Source organism: Panthera leo, chromosome B3, assembly GCF_018350215.1.
Source record: "Panthera leo isolate Ple1 chromosome B3, P.leo_Ple1_pat1.1, whole genome shotgun sequence".
Lineage (NCBI taxonomy): Eukaryota > Metazoa > Chordata > Mammalia > Carnivora > Felidae > Panthera > Panthera leo.
Window position 1 is genome coordinate 7,810,621 of NC_056684.1, and position 27,024 is coordinate 7,837,644.

At 44.0% G+C, this 27,024-nt stretch overlaps 1 long non-coding RNA gene across 2 annotated transcripts; it reads right to left on the reverse strand.

Annotated features, from left to right (window-relative positions):
• Positions 1–379: 379 nt before the first annotated feature.
• On the reverse strand, positions 380–20,371 carry LOC122221121. Of its 2 annotated transcripts, none has more exons than XR_006203082.1 (3): positions 20,104–20,371; positions 16,623–16,762; positions 380–770 (listed from the first exon to the last, which is right to left on the reverse strand). It is a non-coding gene; the product is annotated as an uncharacterized LOC122221121 (long non-coding RNA). The 2 variants fall into 2 exon arrangements; XR_006203081.1 differs by lacking the exon at positions 380–770 and adding an exon at positions 14,463–14,731.
• Between the last annotated feature and the right edge of the window lie 6,653 nt (positions 20,372–27,024).

Here is a 27,024-nt window from a genome sequence, read left to right on the forward strand (position 1 = left end):
GTGTTGCTGCTGTTGATAGTCCAGGATCCACCAAGGCCTGGATAATGTTTAGTAATTCATCAATTTTAGCCAAAAGACTGCTTTTCCCAACCTAACCGAATGGGCCAGTGATTTTTGCATTGTCTAAAAGCAGGCTGGGTGGGCTCAGGCAGGGGAGCCTCTGGAGGGAGAAGTGAAATGTTTGTACTCAGAGGCTAATCCATTGCCTCCTCCGGGGCATCGGCAAGATGTGTGAGCGGGCACCACCCCTCTCTCATGTCAACACCCCCCTTACACCGAGGGCAGGCAGTGCTGCCTCTGGGGACGCTAGACAGACTGATGAAGGATCAGAAGGAGCCACGGTTAGGCCATGAATCAACACAAGCTGTGCTGTGCCACTGGCAAATGAGGAAGGGAAGAAGGGGGAGAGTAGTAAAATCGCATGCAGTAAGCACCCAGGAATCCAGCCAGGCACTGCCTGTGCATTAAATCCTTTATTCTCTATGAAAATCCTCAAAGGCTGGCATTATTAACTGCACTTTCTAGATTAGAAATTGTGACTCAGAGAAGGTAAATTGCTTGTCAGCCTGGAAAGCATCTCCGTGACACCAAAATCTACCTTCCTTTCATTACAACACACTAAAGAGCATCTTATATTTTAAGTCATGCTGCTGGCGGGCAGAGGAACTGGGTGACATGTCTTCCACTTGTGAGTCAGTTTGTCATGGCCGTGATAGAAGTGTTGTCCATCTCGTGCTTCTCTGTAGCATTTTCCATCCTTTAGAGTTTATCTAAAGGTAAGAAGACAAGAAGAAACAACCTATAAATGGAGGTTGTGGGCAAGGAAGCAACGAAAGTTCAAGAATTGCTGGCACTTGTTTTCTGGGCTCTTCTCTTCCTCTGGTGTCTGTCATTATCAAGACCAGAGAAAAGAAAACCATATCATACAATGCAATTTTGATAAATAAAGTATTATGTATATTTTGTCTTACTCCTTGGCCCCCTCCATTCCAACTAGACTTTGCTAGCTAGAATTTTCTTTTTTACCCTTTCTTAAAAATGTTTATTTATTTTTGAGAGAGACAGAGCATGAGCAGGGGAGGGACAGAGAGAGAGAGGAGACGCAGAATCCAAAGCAGGCTCCAGGCTCTGCTCTGAGCTGTCAGCACAGAGCCTGACATGGGGCTCGAACCCCCGGACCGCGAGATCATGACCTGAGCCGAAGTTGGACACTTAACCCCCTGAGCCACCCAGGTGCCCCACTAACTAGAATTTTTAAATAGGATAAGCTGACTCCGTTGCTCAGGGCATTTATACTCTCTGTTCCCTCAGGTAATGCTATGTCTTTCTTTTCCCATCTTCCTTGGCCTTGATGACACCTCCTCAGAGAACATTTCTCTGACCAGATTGCCTGGAATGGTTTTCCCATGCCAGCCATCTCATGATTCTCAATCCTCTGGCCTTGCTGTATTTGTATAGGATTCCTGACTCTTTGATCTTATATGTTATATCTTTTTATCTGTTTACTACCTGTGCCACTCACCTGCTAGTACAATACTTGTCAAGCTTTTCCTTAAAGGGTCAAATTGGCCCTTCAGCCTTTGCATGCTGTCCAATCTCTGTTACAACTACTCAGGTCTGCTGTCGTGGAACCATCGGCAATTTGAACATTGATTGGGTGTGGCTATGTTCCGCTAAAACGGCATTTACAAAAATAGGTAGTGGGCTAGACTTGGGCTGCATGCCACAGTTTGCTGATACCTGATCTAGAAAATAAGTTTCACGTAAACATTGTCTTTCTGGTCTCCCACAATGTGCTCAGTATTAAAACTCGGGGCTTAGCATCTAGTAGCATTTAAAATTTATTTTTGAATAAATGTGTGAATGCATGAGTGAACCCAATACCTCAGGGAATGGGGAACACGTGGGAACTTAAACCACAAAATAAATAAATTACAGGATTTTAAAGCTGATATTCCCTCTCCTAAGGCAGGGTGATATCTCTGCTGCCATGACATGTCTTTATTCTTAAAAGAATAATTAAACAATTTTTTAAAGTAGGGTGAGAGCCAGATAACAATACAATTAATACTGGCATGATCTCTGTGAATGGACTTTGCCCCCTGCCCCTTCTAAGCTGAGTATGACCAAGGGTTTTGGGGGGGGGGTGTTGAGCAGAAATTCACAGAGAGCTTTGGGGATCTAAGAATAGAGCAGACCTGTTTCTCTGCCTCATCTGTACTTGAAGAGCTGAGGAAATGTCGATCATGGCAAAGAAAGAATGAAGATGGAGATTGGATAGTGTGGTAGGGGGATGGTCATCCTTACAGAACTTGTACTTATGCCAACATGGCGGAGGTCAAGGATCAATGGCCACCATGCATCTAAAAGCAGTTTGACAGTGGTCTTGGGGTTGGACCTTTTAGATGTCAGCTAGGAACAATGATGTGTATCCTGGAGGGACTAAGGCCTTCCTAGTAGATGTTGGCATACAGCAGATGCCTTTCCCCAGCCCAGTACCAAGGTGATATGAAAAACCTACCTCTTGGGCACACTATCTCTGCAATCTCACAGCATCATGCTTAGAAAGACCTCGTGCTTAGTTTAATGCAGTCTTGAAATTCTGAATAATTTTTTGAACAAGAGATTCCACATCTTCTTTTGGCATCGGGCACTGCAAACAACGTAGCTGGCCTGGCTTTGTGTGAATACACTAAACTTAGATCCAAATCCAAGGAGAGAAAGTGATGTTATTCTGTGATTGAACGGAGAAAACTTTTAATGGACTTGTTGAATTCAGTTTACCTTAAATTGTCAAAAGTTTAAAATTTTGTAAAGAAGGAGAATGGGATGACCTTGAAACAGATTCATTAAGATACAGAAAAATAAGTTGAAACTTTTGCCAAACGTGCATTTGTGGGCTAAGATTCTGGTCTCTATTGATAGGTAGAAAATGAACTAAACATAGATCATTTTCTAGCAGATTAATTAAAGTCCCCACTGGATTTTAATTCATTGTGAAAATACTAGGGAACTGAATTTTCAGTCTCTGAGAAGCTTTTCCTGAACTATCCTGTTATCATGGGAGGGTTGTTTTGGAACACAGGGGAAATGGTCTAATTCTTATTCCTCACATAGTCCTTATGAATTAAGCAAAAGCCGTATATATTCAAGAACTCAAAGCTTTAGGTCTAAGATCAAAAATTAGCTTGTGTTGAATAAGCAGACTGCACCGTACAAGCTGCCTCCCAAGAGAGAGGAAATGAGAACAGTCTGGAGCCACGAGGAGGATGTAAGGATAAGGGGACAGGACCAGGGGCAGCTAGCAGATCATTTTATGCTGAGGGTATCTCTCATCCATGTCCACTCTGGCTGAGACGGACATCTCTCTAGGTGACTGGAAAAGGGCATAGAAATAAAGCCAGGCCTTGTAATGAGGCTATTTTTATGGGGCTGTATAGTCCCCGGTCATGAAACTCACATCCACATAACAATTCAGTCACCAAGAATTCTGAAACATCACAGAAGCCTAACACATCTTTGTTTTCATGTAAAATAGGGGGATTTTCTTAGACTCTTTCGATAGTACATCTTAGGGCTGTCATGATAATATGGCATTTATTTGTAGGAACACACCCTGTATCAAGCAAAGGGCATCTTGTGACCTAACGATGTTCTTCCAAGTACAAGGAGTCTGTGGACCTGTACGGCCCTCTAGGAGCCTCGTATAAGCAAGGAAGGGCAGGTAGCGTATGTCATGGGCGAATGTCCACATTGAATTTCTGCAAATTAACTCTTGGAGGAATTGCTATAAGTTCTTCAAAAACAATAATCTCTCTAAAATGCATACTTGATCACGGCACGAGCTGATGCTGGCCTTCAATGTTCCCTGGTTGAGTAATGTATCAATTTAGAGCCCTCAGCTTGGCCACTGGGCCCCACTGTGGCCCAACCCCCACTAATTCTCTACTTTCACCTCTCAGCTTGCTGTTTTCTGCCTCTCAACCTTTGCTTGTGCTGTTTTCTCTGCCTGACCTATCTCTCTCTCCTCTTTCTGCTTGTGATTATGTCTTCATTTTCTTCTCCTCTGTAAAATCCCACTAATGCCTCCAAGTAAAAGTGCTACCTCCCTCCTTTGGACCAACATTAAAGCCCATAAGGGCCTTTATTGGTGCCCTATTCTCACTCTGCTGTCTGGAGTACAATCTGGGAGCCCCTTCAGGGCAAGGACTGGGGAAGTTGTTCACCACCACCTGGCCTGTTGCAGGATAAGCTCTTAATAAATATTTGTTGAATAAATGAATGAATGAGTGAGTGAGTGAATAAATGGACCCTTGCTAGACTGTGAGCTCTCAGCGGACAAAGGGCTATGCTTTTTCACTCATGCATTACCTGAATATTACGCAGTAGTTAGGAAAAGTGCAGTTATTGCTTATTTATAAAATAAATATGCCATTGAAAAGCAAATCTTTCTGATAGCAGAAGAGGCTGCACACTCAGTGGAGAGTAGCTGCTTTGGGAAGAAACACTGAGAAACCACAAGACAACACCCCCAACCAATGTGAACACAAGACCTTTTTGGAATTCCTTAATTCATCATCAGCCTTTAATTTCATAGAAAGAAATTTGTTATGGGTAGGGTGATTATACATCCTGTTAGCCTGGGGCCATATTGGTTAATGCGTGTCATCTTAGAGTAATTTTTGGTTGATCCCCTTTTATTCACCAAAGTGCCCTGTTTGGAAGATAAATTATAGGGCCACCCTAGCTGTGTGCTAAGTAATATACATACATTACAGGTCTCAGGTTATTAATGCTTCCATAAAGCCTAAAATGTGATACCATCTGAAGAAGCTTGCAATGGAGTAAGAAGGATGAGGGAAATACTCACAAGTTAAAATGCACCCAACACATCACTAGGTGAATTGAAGAGGTTGCACAATGAACAATATCCATGTGTTGGGCAGTTCTGGGAAAGGTTTATAAGAGAACGTGGCACTGGACAAAAGCCCTGAAGAATGAAGAAAGGGTCCTTCTTTCAGAAACGGAGGTCTCTTATATTTTCCTGGAAGCATCTAGAGCAATCTTGCCCTGGCTTGTACTGGTGTTTTCTCCTGCTCCCCCCAACCCCAATTTTGCTGGCAGTTGCCCACACCTTCTAAGATGCCTTCCCTCCTTTTATGCACTTATCTGAGGGTTACTCATTCTTCATGACCCAAGTTGATCCTGCACCATTCAGGGTATGCCCAATTCACCATGATTCCTACATATCTGAACTCCTATAGATCTTATGCTCTTCAACTCTTCCACTGATTTTCCATTTACCATATGGTGTCTTCTAGAATTTCTTTCTATTTGAAGCATCTACCCTTAGCTTCAAGTAAAAGAGCAAACCTGCTGGTGAGAATCAGACAGGTTTGGCTGAAGGAGCAGAGACTGAAAGCCAGTCACCCTGGAGTGACTGTGGCAGAGGAAGGTAAGGGACTGAGTTCTAGGACCAGGTATCAGCCAAGAGGAGCAGAAACTGTCTGTGGGAAAACGTCTGCCTCAGCCTAGAGCAGTATGAGTGGCTCTTTACTTGGGACTTGGGACACAGGGATCCCTACAGATATATATGGAGAAGGGAAGAAGCAGCAAAAAGTTCAAAGGTAGACTTGTCCAGTCACTGGGGGTGAGCAGAGGTTGAGCAAGTCGCTCCAAATAATGGCGGAACAAGCCTCTTCCTGTTGGTGACATGGGTTCTTCCAGGTCTCGCTGATGCCTAAGCTTTGCCCAAGGTAGGGAGGTCTGGAGAGGATAGGCTGTCCACAAGGCACAGGGGCAGTCATGGAAAGAGCAGCGAGTAGACTTTTCAGGCTGTCGACAGATTTTAGGAGTAGGGCACGTTGTTTCCATGCGGCCCATGGATTCTTCAGGAAGCAAGAAACAAACAGTAAGGGACAAGAGCACAACAACCTGGGACTAAAACCACACAGGACAGAAAGAAACACCTCAAGAATAATTTTCCTGCTTTGATTCAGAAAGAATTTCTGTAGGAGCTGAGATACCAAATAATTGTGCTGAAAGAAATGAGCAAATTGATGTGAGTTCTAACCTGGTCATCTGGGAAACACCTAATACATGCCTTCCTTTACTATTTTCCTTTCTTCTTTCCTTCCTTCCCTTCCTTTCCTCCTTCCTTCCCTCTATTCTTAAGCACAGTATTTAGCCTGATGCCCTGAACCTGGAAGGTCATAGGTGCTTGATAAATATTATGACTGAATGACTGTTTAAGAATGTTCATGGAACATAGGCATTTGAATCACTCTTGAAACTCACATATCAGTCATTAGCAACGTCCTTGGCTACTTGGTTATTTATTTTGGAAATACCCTTTTAAGATCCATCCTGTGGACACTATCTCTTGGTGTCTGTACGGTTCCATGCTCAGATAGTTTGACTTTAACGTTCTTAACCTTCTTGCTGAATTTGGGTAATGGTGGATGCCATAAGGAGGGGAAACAACATAACTAGAAGTCAAGTTCTGGAACCCAAATGGTCCGAACAGAGGAGAACAGCAAGAGCTAGGATGCTGGTTGGGCACAGAATGGTTTACAGGAACAGAGCACACAATCCACCAGGTGACCATTGACTCTCTGGCCAGCACCAAAGTAGTCAGTCCAGAAATTTAGAAGAAAAAGAATTAAGACAGGATAGGTCTTTGTGAAGTGGCTGAGGAATTTGCTGAGTCAGGAAGGGTCTCTACATTCTCTTGACTTTATTTTGTGCCTGAATTGGGGGATGGTGGCAGAAACTTCTGTTTGGGGTTCGGCTCATTCTCACCCACTTTGACCAGTATCCAAACCTCTTCCTATTTCTGCTGCCTTTTGTAAGCCTCTCTCTCATCACCGCATGCTCCATGATCCTCTCAGTTCAGCCCTTTAGGTGCTTTTCAAGTTCAGATGCAATCTTGGACTCCAGAAAGCAAGAATATACAGATGGCCTGTCCTTTGTTTCTTTCTGACACTTCAATGTATGGAATTTCACGCTTACCACAACTTTTGCCAAAGATTGGCTGACTTTTTCCACCCAAGAAAGAGCTTCCCAATGGGTGGCCTTGGCTCAGAATTGCTGGTGGACCAAAATGCTGACTCTCAGGTCTGCAGGGCAGTGGAGCTTCTTGACTGATCTCCAGGGTCATGTTAGGAAGCATTTATATAAATGTTTAGTTTAGGAGCAACATCCTTAGGAAACTCTAATCCCAAAGAACCTGACATCTTTTTTTTTTTCAAAAATGAAGAAGAAACACACCAAACAACTCTTTTTCAGGGCTCCAGGAGACTGTCTGAGAAGCACTGCTTGCTCTGGACAAAGATTAACGCTGCACAAATCATCACTCTTCAGGGCAATCATCATAAGCTCTTTCTAATCCCCTTACTTGGCCTCTCTTTGCCTGCCTTGATGTCTTTGCCTGTGTGTTTTTGAACTCCTGCTGCCCAGAAAGTTCTTCCTCCCCTGGATGACCTATCAAATGCCTAACTTGTCTTTCCAGAAGCACCCAGCTCAGAATCATCACCTCTGAGAAGCCTTCCATGATTTCCCCAGGCAAATGTGGGAGCTGTTTGTGTGGGTCTACTAGATTACTTTCTATTACTCTATTTGAGTACTTAATTTCGTAATAAAAAACATGATTGCCATAGGCCAAGAACTCTGCCCAGAACTGGGAAAAAATAGTAATAAAAGGGGGGGTAGACATAGAATGTTGTCATCCAAATTCTTACACTCTGTCTCTTGTCACATTGGTGAGATGATGTGCTTGTATATGGGCTCTGTGCAAAAGGAAAGCACAGTCTCTGAAATAAAGCTGTCTGGGCTCATACCCTGGCTCTGCATCTAACTAAGCTGTGGGACTGGAAGCACTCTAAATTCTCTGTGCCTCAGTTCTCTTATCTGTAAAATAGGGATATTAGTATCACTTCACAGGGTTATCATGAGAGGTACATGAATGAACATTTATAGAGTGCTTAGAACAGGGCTTGGAATTTAGCAAGCTCTCTTTAAATTGTAGTCATTATTTCACTAGACTCTTTTCCCTCTGGAGTAGGTCCCCAATTTTATTTTTTGTGTATTCTAAACATTTGATGTAATATGTAGCACACAATGAGCGCTTAATAAATATTTGTTGAATGAAGGAACCATTATACAACAGATTAGTTTTAAAAAGAAAAGACTCTAATTCATACATCTCCTCCAAGGCAGAGAATTCACTATTTGTTCCCTTAAGACATTCAGCTTTGACAGCCATGCATGAAACCATATTAAGCCTGGAGAATTTTCCATCCGCTCTGGTGGCTGCTATTGATTTTACCTACTGAGATATTTGGTGCCTTCATAAAATGAAAAATTATTCACAAACAAAACAGGAAAACAGTCTTTAAATGCTTATATCTGCAATTCACATGTGATTTAACATTTTCCCTTTTGGAGAGGAATGAAAAATATCTCTCCGTTTTGGATGAGAGTAAAAAATGGCTCCAAATCAATTGATTATTTGGTCTATAGTCATTTCAGAAGATGTATGGGGAAACAGAAAGTAATTTTGTAAACTGATTTTGCTTGGAAACAGCAGAAGATCGGATTTCCTTTTTGGCTCAGCCAGAAACCGAGATTTTATGTACTGGAGTTTGTTGTGACGGAATCTGCCAGTTAACTGGGTCAAACATTTATTTTGAATCACCTGTCTGCTGTGCCTAATGCTTACTTGAGTAAACTGGCTCACTCATTGTCCTTGTTTGGAATGGGAAGAGAGCTGTGGTACAAGAGCAATGCCATGCTTTGCAGGGACCTGGGTGCCCTCTCTGCCTTTCTATTAGGTAATTTTATTCCTTTTGGGATCAAAGTCTTTTGACAATCCAGTATAAGCCTGTCATTCTTCCAGGTTTCCCCCAAAGTTCACCGAGAGCCTGATCTGAGATCTAATATAAACTCATCCTTCCCTCTCCTCTTTATTAATATCAAAGTATATTACCAATTACTTAACACCTTTCACGTGTCAGGTTCTTTACGTGCATGATCTCCGCTAGTCCCCATAATGGTGGCACGTAATAGTCTTCGTGATGGTCTCAGTGGCTTCCCACACTACCGTTTTATGGTCTACCTCATGTCACAGTTCAGTCACATGCTTCCGGGGTGGTGGTCTCCTTCAGTGTGATTTAGGATCCAGGCTTCATTGATCTGGTGACTGCCTCCCCCCCTCCCAGGACATTGGAATGCTCCACTGGACCCTCTCCATCCACTGGGACACTGGAGAATAGTGTAATGGGATGAACTATGTCCTCCAAGAAGGCCTGTTCAAGTCTCAACTCCTTGGACCTGTGCAAGGAAATAGGGTTATTATTTGGAAATAGGGTTTTATTTGGAACCCTATTTGGAAATAGGGTTTTCGCAGATATTTGGAAATAGGGTTTTCGCAGATATGGTGAAGACATAAGTTAAGATGATGTCATTCTGGAGTAAGGCAGGTCCTAAATCCAATGACTCGTGTCTTTGCAAGGGAAGAAATATTTGAAGACCCGGGGAACAAGACCACATAGTGGTGTAGACAGAGACTGGAGTGATACGTCTATAAGCCGGGGGTTACTCTCGACCACCAGAAGCTAGGAGGGAAGCCTGGAACAGATTCTCCCTCAGAGACTCCAGCAGGGACCAACCCTACTGTCACCTTGGTTTCAGACTTCTGGCCGCCAGAACTGTGAGAGAGTAAATGTCAGTTGTTTTAAGCCACACAGTTTGTGGTAAGTTTTATAGTAGCCTTAGGAAACAAACACTCCAAAGTAGGAGAGTCCACAGAAGTCTTCCTTACTGTGGATGCTTTTAGCACTTTAGATGTTGTTCCATTGGCTTCTTCCTGTTTCCAGTGAGAGAAATCTAGTGGCTGCTTTATTTTTGTTCTTTTGTACGTGATGTGGCTTTCTCTGGCTGCTTTACAAATTTTCTTTGTGTCATTGGTTACATTTTTTTTTAACTTAAATCTGAGTTGGTTAACATATAGAGTCATACTGGTTTCAGGAGTAGAATTTAGTGGTTCATCACTTACATATAACACCCAGTGCTCATCCCAATGAGTGCTCTCCTTAACGCCCATCATCCATTTAGCCCATCTCCCCACCCAATATCCCTTCACAACCCCTAGTTTATTCTCTGTATTTGAGAGTCTCTATGAATTGCCTCCTTCTCTGTTTTTATCTTATTTTTGCTTCCCTTCCCCTATATTCATCTATTGTGTTTACTAAATTACACATATGAGTGAAATCGTATGGTATTTGTTTTTCTCTGACCGACTTATTTCATTTCACCTAATACCCTCCAGTTCCATTTATGTTGTTGCAAATGGCAAGAATTCATTCTTTTTGATTGCCAAGTAATATTCCATTATGTATGTGTATAAATACACACACACACACATATATATATATATATATATATATAATATCTTCCTTATCCATTCATCAGCCAATGGGTATTTGGGTTCTTCCATAATTTGGCTATTGTTGATAGTGCTTCTATAAACATTGGGGTTCATGTGCTCCTTCAAATTAGCATTTTTGTATCCTTTGGATCAATACCTAGTAGTGCAAATACTGGGTTATATGGTAGCTCTATTTTTAATTTTTTGAGGAACCTCCATACTGTTCTCCAGACTGCACTAGTTTGCTTTCCCACAAACAGTGAACCAGTGTTCCCCTTTCTCTGCATCCTCACCAACACCTGTTATTTCCTGAGTTGTTAATTTTAGCCATTCTGACAGGGGTGAGGAGGTATCTCATTGTGGTTTTGATTTGTATTTCCCTGATGATGAGCAATGTTGAGCGTTTTTTCATGTGTTGGTTGGCCATCTGGATGTCTTCTTTGGAAAAGTCTGTTCGTGTATTTAGCCCATTTCTCCACTGGATTATTCGTTTTTTGGGTGTTGAGTTTGATAAGCTCTTTATAGATTTTGGATACTAACCCTTTATCTGATATGTCATTTGCAAGTATCTTCCCCCATTCCATCAGTTGCCTTTTAGTTTTGCTGATTGTTTCCTTTGCTGTGTGGAAGCTTTCGATTTTGATGAGGTCCTAATAATTCATTAAATTTTTTTAATGTTTTTTGTTTATTTATTTGTTTATTTATTTATCTGAGAGATACAGAGAGAGAAAGCTGGGAAGGGGCAGAGAGAGATGGAGAGAGAAATCCCAAGCAGGCTCTGTGCTATTAGCACGGAGCCAGATGTAGGGCTTGAACTCATGAACCATAAGTTTATGACCTGAGCCAAAACCAAGAGTCAGACACTTAACAGGCTGAGCCTCCTAATAGTTCATTTTTGTTTTTGTTCCCTTGCCTCTAGAGACATGTCTAGTAAGCAGCTGCTTAAGCTGAGGTCAAAGAAATTGCTGCCTGTTTTCTCTACTGTCAACACTGTTGTTCCACATAGTACTGGAAGTCCTCGCATCAGCAATCAGACAACGAAAATAACTAAAAGGCATTCAAATTGGTAAGGGAGAAGTCAAATTTTCACTTTTCTCAGAGGACATGATACTCTACATGGAAAACCTTAAAGACCCCACCAAAGAACTGCAAAAACTGATACATGAATTCAGCAAGTCACAGGATGTAAAATGAAGCAGCAGAAGGAGAAATCAAGAAGTCAACCCCACTTACAATTGCACCAAGACCCACAAAATACCTAGGAATAAACCTAACCAAAGAGGTAAAAGATCTGTACCCTGAAAACTATGGAAAACTTATGAAAGAAATTGAAGAAGACACAAACAAGTGGAAAAACATTTCATGCTTATGAATTGGAAGAAGAAATATTGTTAAAATGTCTATACTATCCAAAGCACTCTACACATTCAATGCAATCCCTATCAAAATAAAACCAACACTCTTCACAGAGCTAGACAAACAATTCTTAAATTTGTGTGGAACCAGAAACCAGAAACCAGACCCCTTTCCCTTGAAAAAGAAAACCAAAGCTGGAGACATTACAATTCTGGACTTCAAGCTGTATTACAAAACTGTAGTTATCAAGACAGTATGGTATGGGCACAAAACAGACAGAGATCAATGGAACACAGTAGAGAACCCAGAAATGGATGCACAAGTGTATTGCCAACTACTTTTTGACAAAGCAGGAAAGAATATCCAATGGATAAAAGATAGGGTGCCTGGGTGGTTCAGTCAGTGAAGTGCTGACTTCAGCTCAGGTCATGATCTCTCAGTTCATGAGAGAGTTCAGTTCATGAGTTTGAGCCCGCTCCATGCTGGCAGCTCAGAGCCTGGAACCTACTTCAGATTCTGTGTCTCCTTCTCTCTCTGACCCTCCCCAACTTGTGCTCTGTCTCTGTCTCTCTGTCTCAAAAATAAATAAACTTAAAAAACATTAAAAAAAACTGATGGTCTCTTAAGCAAATGGTGTTGGGAAAACTTGACAGTGATATGTAGAAGAATGAACCTGGACCACTTTCTTACACCATACACAAAAGTAAACTCAAAATGTATATAAGACCTAAATGTGAGACAGGAAACCATCAAAATTTTTATCACTGGTTTTAAGCAATTTGATGATGATTTGCCTTAGAGTAGTTTTCTGCTTCTTCTGTTTGAGGTTCATTGAGCTTTTTGGATAGTGGGTTTACAGTGTTCTTCAAATTCACAGATGCTTTGTTTATTTTTACATTTTTTTCACTTTGTGTGGAGTTTTGAATAGTTTCTCTTGCTATGTCTCTAGCTTTACTAATAATTTTCTTCTGAGAGTTCCTATAATCTTCTGTGAATCCCTCCCAAGGTATTTTTCACCTCAGATATTGTACTTTTCATCTCTATAAATTTGATCTCATTACATTTTAAAATAGTTTTCTTATATCTACTTAACATGTTCAATCTTTCCTGCAGCTTCTTGAATATATGTAATACAGTTATTATTATTTTATTTTATTTATTTATTTATATTATTTTATTTATTATTATTTTAATGTCCATGTCTACTAATTCAATTATTTATGTCATTCCTGGGTCAGTTTTTATTGATTGAATTTTCCAATTTGGAGTTGATTTTCCTGCTTCTTTGCATGCCTGGTAATTCTTGGTCGTGTGCTACACATCATTATTGCCGTTACTTTCCTGGTTGTGGGATATTTTTGCATTCCTGTAAATAAATTTTAGTTTTGTTATAGGACATGGTTAAATTATTTGGAGACACTTTGACACTTTATAGTGTTTCTTTTAAGCTTTTCCGGGTGGGATCAGAGAATTTAGTGTAAGGCTAATTTTCCCCACCTCTGAGGCAAGATATTTCTTAGCCCTTTAAATTATGAGGTTTTTCACTGCGACATGTGGGAACTGGCACTATTCCTGGTCTTCCATGAGCTCCAGACTCTGTTCTTGCTAATCCTTTCAGGTGATTCTTTCTTTGAATCTTTGGGGTCAGAGAACTTTTTTCCTCCACATGCCTGTTCTGATCAGTATGCAGCTAAATGTGTAATGGGGACTTCCTGCAGATATCTAGAGCACTCTCTCTTTGCAGCTTTCTCTTCCTCTGTATTCTTCCCTGCACTCTCCAGCTGCCTTAGCCTTTTCAGACTCTGTCTCCTCGATTATCAGAGAAAGTCTAGACTCTTCTTGGGTTTCCCTCCCTGTACCGTGACCTGGAAACTTCCACCAGGCTGTAAATTGGGATGATCTTAGGGCTCAGCTTTTTGTTTCTATCCTTGGGAATTGCTAGCCTTCATTGCCTCTTTCCACTGTTTTGGATAATGTTGGTTCATATGTTTATTCAGTTTTCAGTTGTTTTACGTAAGAGGTTAATCTGGCCCTATTTTTCAGTGTTGACTGGAACACTGTGGTGGATTGAACAGGGGCAGAAATTCTTTGACACTCTTCCCATCAAGAAGTATGGTTTATGTCTACTCCCTTTACATACAGGCAGGATGTATGGCTGGCCAAGAGAATACAACAGAAGTAACACTGTGCTAGCTTCTGAGTACAGACTTTAAGAGACTCACAAAGTCCTCTTCTTCTGTCTTAGAATTCTATTACCAGAGTGGAAGGAAACCCATCACCCCATAGAGAACCTTATGTGAGAGAAATGGAGGCACCAACTCATCAGCCATATGAGAGAGTGATCTTGGAAGTAGATCTAACTCCCATAAAGCTGTCCCAGCAGACGCCACATGGGAAAGAGACAATCTATCCCTCAGCTCTGCCCAAATTGCCGATTCATGAGCAGAGTCAATCGTTGTTATTGTTTTAAGTTGCTGAGTTTTGGGGAAGTTTTCTTTATTTGTTTGTTTATTTGTTTATATTTATTTATTTATTTAATACAGCAATAGATATCTAGAACACCCATTCTTAACAGGCAGGAGCCCACCATTTGACTCACTCACTGAAAGGAGCTGGAAGACAGTTTCTTCTGAAAGAAGAAAACATGAATTTTCTTAGTGTATACTATTATCTCCTCACACTTTTGAAGTAGGTTTATGACCCTCCTGGATACTCTGGAAAACGAAGACTTGGAGAGGGCACACAAGATGTCCAAAGTCACAGCAAGTTAGTGAAAGTGTCAAGATTTTTCTCTGTTTCTTTTGCTGTTGTTGTTGTTGGTGGTGGTGGTGGTGGTGTTTACCCCTTCTTCCTTTCCCTTCCATGGATCCTTCATCCATCTGAGCAGCTAGACCCCTGCACATTCATAAATCCCTCCTCTTTGTGAATCTTCCTCCTCTCCTAGAAGAACTTTGACAAATGACTGGAGTTAGTGTACATGGTTGGAACTGAGAGAAGGAGACCCAGAAGTTAAGTGAAATGGACCCCATAATAGGGGTACATGTGACACTGAGGGTCACATGGGAAATCAATCCCAGAGTCTAGCAAGAAGATCCTGAATGCATCACCAAAATATCAGGAAATTTAAGATGTAGGGTGCAGGGAGTAGAGACTAAGTTTTAGGCGGTCTTCGGAAAATGTCTTGAAGCAACATTGTGATTAGCTCAGGACCAGCTAGTTTTGAAAGCTCCCACCTGGGGCTGCCATTTGCTGTGCAGTGAGGGGGCTCATTTAGGCTGGTGTGGATTTAAAAAGGAGGACTCCCAAGCAACAGCTTATTGATTTTGACCCTGGGATGATTAACGTGTCAGCCTGGCTGGGCTATTATACCCAGTTATTCAACCAAACCCTAATCTAGGTGTTGCTATAAAGGTATTTTGTATAGGTGGTTAATATCTCCTTTAGCTGACTTCATATAAAAGAGATTATCCTTGAGTGCTTGGATGGCTCAGTCAGTTAAGCATCCAGCTCTTGACTTCAGCTCAAGTCATGATCTTGTGGTTCCTGAGATCAAGCCCTACATCAGGCTCTGTGCTGAGCATGGCGCCTGCTTGGGATTCTCTCTCCCTCTCCCTCTCTCTCTCTCTCTGCCCCTCCCCTGCTCATGCTCTCTCTTTCAAAAATAAATACATAAAAATTAAAAAAAGAGATTATCCTTGATAATGTACATGAACCTCCTCTAATCAGTTGAAAGGCCTTAAGAGCAAAACTGAGGAACGAGGAATGAGAAATTTTGCTTCTAGAAACTGGAAGTTTCTAGACTTCCAGTCTACCCTATGGATTTCAGGCTTGCCATTCTTTACAATTGTGTAAGCCAATTCCCTGAAATAAATTTTCACACACACACACACACACACATCCTACTGGTTCTGCTTCTCTGGAGAACACTGCCTGATCCAGACTCTATGAGGGGCACATGAAATACAGACAAATTACCATTCCGATACCATATTTGAGCCCTTTGCTAAAATATCTGAGAATATAGGTGTTAGCATTACGATTCAGTTGTAAATATTCAGAGAGAAGCAAGGGCTACCACCAACTTGACCTGATCTTGGTGGCATCAATTACACCCTTGAAAGAGATGAGCAAGTTCCCCACACTCTGATCTCCATTGCTCAGCAAATCAATGCAATGCTCATCTTGGAAAGCTGACTTATTGCCCTAGAAATCCAGGAGCTTCTCAGGTGGCAGAGTGGCCTCTCCTATCAAACGTTTATCCTTAAACTTGGGCTCAAGCACTGTGGGGACCAGTGCTGCTTTAAGGAATTTCTCTGAGAGGCAGTTATCTGCATTGCACAACGAGGCTTAGGCAATGCTTACTGGAAGGCAGCAATTTAAACTCTATGCACACACCAGTGGCCTCTGAATTAACTGCAATGTCTGTGTTAAAAGGAGAGAAAGAGGTAAAAAAAAAAATGGAAAGAAAGAATGTGAGATCTATAGCCAGTGTCATCATTACGGGCCGTTCAATGAAGACATCTACTCCATGCTCGGTGGCCATCAGAGCTGCCACAAGACACATGACCATGTGATGGGGTTGGGGAATGAGATGCGGAAATATTACGCCATTCAATAAATCAGCGGCCCATCCTCTCTCTGAACGCAGCAGCCAAGGCCAGCTGTCTTATCTCAATGAGGAGATAAATGAAAGGTTGAAAGGCCAGCAAAGGGCAGTGTGGCTGATGAGAGGCATCAGGAGTGGGACGTGGGACGGGAGGCAGAGGCGAAGGGACATGCGGATGATCAGAGCTCTGGATTTCAGAGATGCGTGGAGCCCTAAGAGCACTGGCACAGGTACCTGAAGTCATGAGGGGCTCCCCGAAGGCCGAGTGGGTGTTCCTATGTATTCCGCCTCATCAAATTCCATGGCAACAGATAAAAGGACATCTCTCTCAATGCACAGGTCCTTGGTTTTCAGCTGAGTGTACGGGAGGCCGCCTGGCACATGGAAAAGAGTGTGAGGGGTTTAGGTCGAGGTGAAAACGCACAGTCCCTGGCCTCCCTGAGGTGGGCGTGTCTGGCCCAGCAGCTACCCCTGTGGCTTGGAGAGGACTTTCCAGCCTGGAAGGTCCCTGATTGTCTGCATCTACCTGGCCGGGAGCTCAGGGAGTCCCGGGATGATGCTGTGGGCTGCATCCTTCCCCCCCCCCCCCCCCCCCCCCCCCCCCGGCATGCCCCCTACTGGGAAAGGAAGGGAAGAGGCAGGCGGGGGAATGGAGGGACCAAAGGCAGGGACTTCCGGGGGCAGGTGGGTTGGTGGGGGGGGCAGGTGGGTTGGTGGGGGGGGCAGGTGGGTTGGTGGGGGGGGAGCAGGTGGGTTGGTGGGGAGGGGTGTCTTCACAGCATTTGATTGCAGAAGCCTGAAATGCTAACAGTATGGAATGTGTTTCAAGATAAATTAAAAGCTCTCCTAGATAAATTAAAACCTCTTTTTGGATCCCCGAATGATCCCAGTTCATATTTCATGGGCTTTTTGACTGAAGTGAATTACCAAATTGCTTGTCTTCTCTGAAGCTCTGTTTGTCTTTAAAATGGGGATAACATGGGGCACCTGGGTGGCTCAGTCGGTTAAGCGTCCGACTTCGGCTCAGGTCACGATCTCACGGTATGTGAGTTCGAGCCCCGCGTCAGGCTCTGGGCTGACTGCTCAGAGCCTGGAGCCTGTTTCAGATTCTGTGTCTCCCTCTCTCTCTGACCCTCCCCCGTTCATGCTCTGTCTCTCTCTGTCTCAAAAATAAATAAACGTTTAAAAAAAAAATTTTAAAATGGGGATAACGTGATCACCTCCGTTTTGCATAACACCTATAAGGCGCTTAGCCACACACGCAGTGTTTAGCAAAGAAAAGCTATCACCAAAGCTACTATTAAAAAGATGGATAAAAACCCACTAGTAGTTTGAGAAATCAAACAGGTAATTAGTGGTAGATTCTAGACTCCAATGCCCGTCCATTGTCATTGGAAATATGTGCTTTTTTCACCAGATCATACTGCCTTTAGTTGAGGGCAAGAGCTGTTCACGGTCCAAGGCAGCGTGTGATTAGTGCCACATGTTTGAGGCAGGTAAAGAGCACTATAAGAGGTCAGGGAAGGGGAAAGCTAAGTAGGATAGGTTGGGTGGTCCTGGAAAGCTTCCTGGAGGAGGGGCCATTCGAAATGGGTCTTAGCAAAGTAGAAGACTAAAGCGGAAGCCAAAGGGGCAGTCACAGTAGGAGACAGTGTGTGAGCACTTCAGAGGCCAGCTGGATCCTGGGAAACACCCCTGCCTTCCTGGGATTGAGGGTGGTGGTGATGGAAAATGGCAGGTGACAAAGGGCTTAGGAGGGCTGGCTTATCTTGAACGTTTTCCAAAGGAAGTTGAGGAGCCATCAAAGGCTTGTGAATTCGAATGGGGCAAAACTCACTAAAGTGTGTTTGGGAAGATCCATCCTGCAGCTGCGTCCAGGGCGGAGGAGGGAGATGGGGTCCAGCGGCTGGCCACTGTCCTGGCAGGAAATTCTGAGTGATAGGACAAGGACAAGGACAGTGGCAGTGGGGACCAAGGCAGGCATGGCGACTGTGGCGGGAAAGAATGAGGGCATAGTAGCAACCATCATTGCCGCCTCTCAAGGACCTGCTGCGTGTTGGGCTATCTTGGTGGGTCTCCACAGCCACGCCAAGAGGCTGGCCCTGGGAGGCTCTGCCGGCTTTGAAGCAGAAAGACCTACTCCCTCACTTACCCAGCAAGCCACTGGGCCAGTGACCACACCAAATCTCAGTTTGCTCTTTAAAAAATAATTAACATTTATATATTATTGAGAGAGAGAGAGAGCACGCACAAGCGGGGGAGGGGCAGAGAGAGGGAGACCCAGAATCCAAAGGAGGCTCCAGGATCTGAGCTGTCAGCACAGAGCCTGAGTTGGGGCTTGAACCCACGAACTGTGAGCTCATGACCTGAGCCGAAGTCGGATGCTTAACCGACAGAGCCACCCAGGCACCCCTCGGTTTGCTTGTTTTTAAAATGGGATAAGAATATCCGTATTACGGAGTTGTTTGGGGGGCTAATGATAATATAGGAAAGACACCTAAGGGTGAAGACTGTCTTGTAGCAAGCATGTGCAAATGGATGCTGTTGTTCCCATGTTTATTTTTAAAGGACAGCTCAAAAGAATTTTAAGGCCTGGATGTGAGTAGGTGGCATGAATATTCAAGGGGTCAAAGATGACTCCAGAGTTCCAAGTATCAGAGCCTGAGAAAAGCCTGTTAACACTCACATAAAGTAGGAGCATTGGCTTTGGGGGAAATGTGAGAAGCTTGGTTTGATTTCAGGGTGGTGACTGAGTAGCCAAGCAGAAAAGTTTGACAGGCCATTGGAAGCAGAAAGTCAGATCCCGGGCAAGACATCAGCTGTTTATAAGAAAATTGAATAATTTATCAAGTGTCTAAATATCTTGCCCACATAATGACAAACATCCAGATTTTGGGAACCTTTCTGACATGGATTTAAATTTCAACTTTGTATCTCAATGCTTGGCTGTGTTGCTTTGTACACAAAGACCTCTTGTTTTTCTCTGGATTTTGAATCCATTTTTTTTGCCAAGATCCACAGGCCCCAGATCAGCATTTATTTCTTTGCCCCTTGGCAGGAAACCACAAAAGGGTTAAACCAGAGGTTTACTTCTATTTTAGCTCTCGGTTCTTGGTTTCTTTATTATTCACACCTCAACAAATCTTATTTCATTACATTTTTGAAATTGCAGTATAATTTTGGTGATTAACTTTAAATTGGGGATAATACACTGACAGGCATTAACATAATGTCAAAACATTTTCTTACAATGATTCCTTAACCTCCATCAAATCACCCTTTCCCCGCGGACCTTTATTAATATAATATGGACAACGCACCAGAACTCAAAGCCGTGGAAAGGAAAAGTGATTACCAAGAGCATTTATCAGAAATGATCAAGGCTAGTAAAAGACAGTGAGGCAGAACTTCGCATCCCTGCATTTCCCTGCCCAGGAGCAGACGTGAGGAGATGCGTTCTGGAAGCAGCTCCTGGGATGTTTGGGTTAGAACGTGGCTGGTGGGAGTTTTGTTCCCATTGTCACATCTGTTGCCATTACCCAAATGGAGCACGCATTCTGGTGAAAAACGAAAACAGCTTGGCAGGCCAAAAATAGTAGCTCAGCCCCACGTGGAGAGACTTCAGGAACCAGACAGTGCCTGCTAGAAGAAGAAGTGGAAATAATAGGATAGAAAGCAAGGGCGTCTTAAGAGGTTTCAAAACATTTTCACTTACATGATCTACTTTGGGAATCCCGGCCACGCAGTGAGAGCCGGCAAGGTCAATATGGATCGTCCTCCTTCGACGGAAACTCAGACATTGTAAGCACCTTGCCTCCCGTCATTCGGTGAGGATGAAGAAGTGGAGAGTGTTGGTAATTGGTTGTGCTTTGGAGTCAGGGAGGCCGAGCTCTGATACAGCCTGCGTCCCACCACTTACCAGCTCTTCAGGCCTGGAAAGCAACTTAATTTCCCAGGGTTTCAGTTTCCTCATTAGTAAGTGGAAGGCGATAGCAGTGCATTCCTCCTACGGGGAAATTCACACAGAAAGTTCTCAATAACTGGTGGCTATTAGTATTATTATCAAGAGGCTAATAGCGGAATCCGATAAACCTGGTGTTAGGACGTCAGCATGCTGTCTTGCTTTTCCCACTATATCTGCACGATGCAGGGACAGACAAAACAAAGAGGAAAAGAAAGTGGGGCAGATGTGGACGCTGGGGCTGTCCGGCCCCGTGCCTACCCCTTCAGACTTGCAACCCCCAGGCTGCTATGCCGGGCGGGGTGGGGGGCGCTGTACGGCCTTCAGTGGCTCTTTGCAAACTTCATCCCCTTGCTAAGCCCCACTGAGCTTGAACAAAACATTGCGTCCCTACGGCTTGCTTCATCCAAGGGGAGGTTATTTAAATTAAAATGTTACTAGTGGAAAATTCTAGTTTTCAAGGAAATGAGCCTCTCAGAATATAAAAGGGGAACTTAAAAACAACAACAACACAGAAATACAATGTTGGCTACATTTCCCAGGTCCCATGGCAGCTGGCACTTAGCTGGCTTCTGACCATGGAAGGCTCAGGAGAAGATGGGGTCTGGGAGGAAGGGAGAAGCCGAGATATTTCTCCTCCTCTCTCTGTTTGCCTTTGGTGGCATTTCTAGCAGTGGCTCCAGTGCCCAGTAAGAAGTTAGAACCATTCACTGTGGGTCTAATTGGTACCGGCTAATCCCAGCCCCGGGGCTCCACCTTTGTCCCTGCAGCCTGGGGTAGTCGTGGTCCCTGCTGTCTAATCTCTGCGCTGCCTCCAGTCTCTGGCTGGCTTCTAGGCCTTCCCTTTGTCAGTGTGTATAATCAGCTCTACTTTCTTTTTTCCTGGTGTGTTCAGATTAGTGTCCCCTCTGAGTGCCTTTCACTTTGCCTGTTTGCTACACACACCATTCATGTTTGTAGGATGGATGGTGCTGCCCAAACACAACCATAGAGGGGTCTACGGAAATTCGGGAAGAACTCTGATAAAAATTAAGAAATTAACGTGCTGGGTGAGGGTTCTGGCAAATTGTAAGAGAAGTGGAGAAAGAGACCGAAGCTAGGAAATGGGAAATAACATCACTGGTGGTACCTTTAATATAGTTTATGACAGAGCTTAGTAATTATACTTCCCAGTGCTATCAACGTTTGCCTAAAGGACCGGCATAGGAATTAAAGAGTACTTGAAATGATTTACTTATGTCTGAAGCACGGGAAACTTCATTTTATAAAAAGATTTCTCTTTGGGATAGTTTCCTGCTTATAAAAGCCATCAAGAACAAAGCAGAGGTCAGGGACAGGTAGAGTGATATGTGGGGGAATTTCATGATGTTTTCCTTTGACCTTCGGTGGCCCTCCGCTGGCCAAGATCTTCCATGAGAGAGTCGCCCTGTTTGCAGGTTCTAGGGCCATGCTTCAGTGCGTGAGCATCTGTTGGGATGCACCGGTTCCTCTAGAACTCCATCCGGCAAATTGACCAGGGTAAAGAAAATCCTGATGGGAAAGCCATAGGAAGTTGTGGGCTGGGGATAGGCTGCGGGGATGCGAGGAAGGGGTTGATGTATAAGCCCTACCCTTTATCAGCACTGTGATGCTCAGCAAGTTAGCCAAATTCTTGAGCTATCCTCAGTTTTCTCATCTGCAAAATGGGAATGCTGATGTTTGATCTGTCGTATTTGTGAAAACTACAGAAGTTAACATTTATAAAGTGCCACCGACACAGAGTAGAGAAGCAATCCATGGTAGCTGCTGTCACTGGCACTGTATTCATCCCCATCGGCATGCTCAGTACTCAAATAGATACTGACCTTACTTGGTCCTTCTTCCCGGTAGCCTCATTATACAGAGTTGGTATTTTGAAGGACAGAGTTTCCCAAACCATGTTCCATGGAGCACTAGCCTCCCTGCTATCACAATTAGTCTTACAGATATGATAAAATATTCAGCTTACTTCTATTTTCTTGATCATAAACTCTTGTTAAGCACAATATCCAAATACCCTAGGATATGGTTTGTTAGACAGCAGAGCAGTGGCCTCAACCCTGTCCTTGGGAAACAGACAGCTTTCTGCTCTAATCCTAGCCCCATTATTCATGGTTGCACGACCCAAAACACATTTATTACTGTTTTTGAGCTTGACTTCCCAATATGTAAGTGGTGGTCACGATAGTATTTACTTTGTTGTTGTATTGAAGGTTTAATAAACTCGGACTCCTTGCATCTGTTCCCGAATTAATTCCCAGTCAAGAAGGGAAAAGGGGTAGACTTAACTGGTATAAACAGTCATCCAGTAGTATCTCTTTCCAAGAACAGGAGATTCTTGGTCTGCCCACTGCATATTCCTCACAGGTAGGAAGTACACATAACACTTCTAAAACTGGAAAACTTGATTCTGAATCCGTGAGGTATGTAGGCTAGACTTGACATAATTCTGGGTCCCTCCACGCAAGAAGCCTGTTTACCAGTCTTGCTTATGGAGAACCATTGCTCTTAAACTTGAGCCCCTCCCCTGAGACTCCTTGCCACCCCTGACATACTGGTTCTGCCCGAGGGCACAATCTCACCTCGACCATGGCCCCAGCTCAGGACAGTGGCTGGGCATCTGAGGTCATAGGTATTGTCTCCAGGCCCTTCAACTTTTGAATGATTGGATTTGGAAACTTTTAGTTTACATTGTACGATTTTAGCCTCTGGTCAAAATTGCACTGGCCAGTCTACATGACTGATAGTTTTGTTCTTTCCTGAGAGAAGTTAATTCTGTTTATTTTTCACTGAGGCAGATACAACCTTATCACTCTTTCTTCCTTTCCTCTGTGAGGACTGGCCAGTGGGAGAGTGTTAGCCCAAGGAGAAGAGATAAGAAAATAGCATTTAAACTCTAACAAGGAGTCCTTGGGATCAGAAGGAGAGGCCCAGGAATGGATTAAATGCATCCTCATGATGCTACTGTTTCTTGCCACCATGTGGGGCCCAATATTTTGGGTTCTACTGATGAGAGAAGGTGTTTGGTTGGTGGGCAGCATGAAAGCTTCGAAGCAGGAGTCAGATGAGGAAGACTGGGTTGGTGGAGAGCCCCGGGGGGGGGGGCAGGCAAGGTGAAGGAGACTGGGGTCCTGGTGGAATATATAAGGCTTTTCCAGGGAGATGGGTTATCGAGGCCAGAGGGTAATTTCCCAGCTTGTTTTAGCCACCAAAGCGGCCGTGGAAAGAGTGAACATGCAGCAGTGGAACATAACTCGAAAGGTAAGAACAACTCAGGGCCTAAAGAAATCAATAAAATTGACTAATAAAACACTTTACCTCAATATAGGGACTTACGAGAGTGGCTGCTATTGTTTTCTAGAAATAAACGTGTGATTTGTAAAAGACCATGTTGTTCCTATATGAAGGCTGTCTCCTGGTCAATACATAAGAAAAATGGAGAATTCAGGAGTAGGACCTGGTCAGAAGTCGGGGGATCTGAGCTTGTTCCAAATCAGATTTCCTGTACTGGTGTTCTTCTTCTCCCTCTCCCCCTCCCTCCTCCTCCTCCTCCTCCTCCTCCTCCTTCTTCTTCTTCTTCTCCTTCTTCTCCTTCTGGTCTCCTTAAGACTGACCAGAGGTGAGGGGCGCCTGGGTGGCTCAGTCGGTTAGGCAGCCGACTTTGGCTCAGGTCACGATCTCGCGGTCTGTGAGTTCGAGCCCCGCGTCGGGCTCTGTGCTGACAGCTCAGAGCCTGGAGCCTGTTTCAGGTTCTGTGTCTCCCTCTCTCTCTGCCCCTCCCCTGTTCATGCTCTGTCTCTCTCTGTCTCAAAAATGAATAAATGTTAAAAAAAAAAAAAAAATTAAAAAAAAAAAAAAAAAAAAAAAAAGACTGACCAGGGGTGAGAAGCAAAGCCAGGATTAGGACAAGCCTGTTTATCCACTCACATTTCTGATGTATGCCAGTGTGATCACAGTTTCCTGTTGGAGCCCAAGTGTCTAAATCCCCTGATGCTGGAGGGCTGGCTTTAGGAACATGCTCTTATTGCCTAGAGGGTATAGACCAGGATGGAATGACATTGGCAGAATTGTGCTTGAGAAGAAAACATAATAATAATATCATCAATATAACAAAGTGGAGGGAGTTGTCCCAGCCAATGGCCTGGAAACTTAAGAAATTTAAGAAGCATCCTGGCCCAATGAGCTGTAACTGCTCAGAGTATTTAGGCTGATGGAAGTCAGCCACCAGGGCAAGATGGCCCAGAATAGCACATAATGTGGGAGGTAGAAATGGGTAAGAACAGAAAGCCCGGTTATTGTGAAACCACACAAATTAAAAGCTGAAGCAACAGTTCATTGGGTAGCATCGCGCCTGTGTGTTACAGTGAAATATTCTGAATTGACAGGCTAACAGAGCAGTCTGTTTGAGGTCAGAAGTGGGAAGGCACAGCCCTGCAGAGTGTATCTGGAATGAACAATATGAGGCTTGAGGCTTCCAGGAGACTAGAAATTGTACCAGTGAACAAAGATAGAAATTACCGTCACTGTTTATTGAGCACTGACTCTCCTGGTGTGTCAAATATTCATTTTATACTCATATTAACCTTTGAGCAACTGTGGAAGGTGGTGATTTTAATAACACTTAACAAGGTTAGTTTACTCATCCAGAAACAGTGGCCGCTTCGTGTTTTGAACCCAGATTTATTTGGCCTCAAAGCCTGGTTTTGCACTGTGGATCATTTTATCGCTCTACAAGCCAGTCTGTTCGTAGAGCAGATGATCGCATCTGCCTTCTAGAGGGGCATGGCCGAACTTCTAAGTGATACCTGTCAGATCCTGCAGCCCTCTCAGCCCTTCCCAGCTGTGACTTATTAAGATCTGTGACTCACAACCAGCCCCTTGCTTTGCCACAGTGGTCTTGACCGGAGAAAGGATGTCGACTGCCTTCTTCCATCAGTACATCCAGGCTTGAATTCATCTGGCTGTCTTTTTTAAAAAAAAATTTTTTTTAATGTTTATTTATTTTTGAGACAGAGAGAGACAGAGCACGAACGGGGGAGGGGCAGAGAGAGAGGGAGACACAGAATCGGAAGCAGGCTTCAGGCTCTGAGCCATCAACCCAGAGCCCGACACGGGGCTCGAACTCACGGACCGCGAGATCGTGACCTGAGCTGAAGTCGGACGCTTAACCGACTGAGCCACCCAGGCGCCCCAGCATCTGGCTGTCTTAAGACCCACATTTACTCACGCCTATCAGTGGGTCCTGGGTGCACCCAGACCTAGTGAGCTATATCCATCCCTGCATCCTCGCCCACTTTGCATGACAAGCTTCTCTGTTTAACTTGATGACTCCCCAGGGTCTAGAAAGTCACCTGAACCCCAGCTGGATCCTGTTCACTTCTGCTGGGAGGTCTGCCGTTGAGCCCAGCCGTGGCCCCAAACCATGCTGCTATACCGCCACATAGCTGGTGCTGTCCCGTGCCTCCTGGACTCCTATGGGTGCCCACTGTGGCAGCCGCATGGTGTCACGGAAATAGTCCAGCCTGAGCTTCAAAAGCTGGCCGTTATTTACTATCTGTGAAGCCGTGCAACTTAATTTATCTGAGTCTCAGTTACCTCATCTGTGAAAAGGGGATAACACAGAGCTTGCCATGACAGTTTCGGGAGCATCTATCACGATGCTGTCTTTTGTTACGTTATCCCATTCCAGCTCACGATAGCCCCACATTCCAGTTCCCTTCTTTCTTGGCTGAGTAGGACTCTTCTGTTCTGATGCCTTGTCTGATAAAAGTAGAAGTTTATTGTGTTCTTCGGTTACTGTGTATTGATGACCGAACTGCCCTTACAACGACTACCCGACGTAGCCTGGTTACTTTCTCTAGTTTTCTCTCGTTGCCAGGTTCAAACTCCTCCCCCTTTCACCAGCCATGTTGTTGAGCTACCAGCCTCACAACTAAGACGCATGGGGGGCAGGTCACAGAGGTCCCTTTGGGCTGAGCTGAGCGGATTAGATGTTACCCAGCAAACAGTGACCGCCGTCACGTGTCGAAGGATGGTGGATTGTTTGGGAAGGGTAATTTACCTGGTGGGATGCAGGCCCCGCCAGAAGGTGCACTTGTTATCAGCGGAACTGCTGCATCGCTGCCCTAGATTACAGCACAGGGGTGATGGCACACTTGTGCACCCCCAGCGAGTCCCCAGGCGTGAGCCCATCAAATGAATTAAATAAGAGTATAAGTATGAATCGAAATGTGCTCACGGACAGCTGCTCTACGATGTGTGAGGACAGATTTTATAATTCTGTGCCGCTGACAAGGTATTCCGGTACTTGATAAACTTAATAAAACACTGCAGTCGATTGATGTTGCTGTACCGCTAAGCACAAGACTCCCAGAACATATGCAGAGAATGAAAAGAAACGTTCAGGCCTGAGACTGAAAGAAAACAACGAGGGGTCATTCAGTGGCGTGGCAGGCACATCCCACTCCAATACATTGACGTAAACTTACGTGGATGGGTTATTTCCAAGAGTTGGGACGGTAACCGACTCACCTAAGTTAGCATCTTAGGCAAGACTGCAAACTGCTGTTCTTTGTTAAATGCATTTTATTCTTTCTTTAAAGGTTTTGTTTGGGAAAGTTTTAAACATACTTAAAGGGAGAGGGATTAGGATAGTGA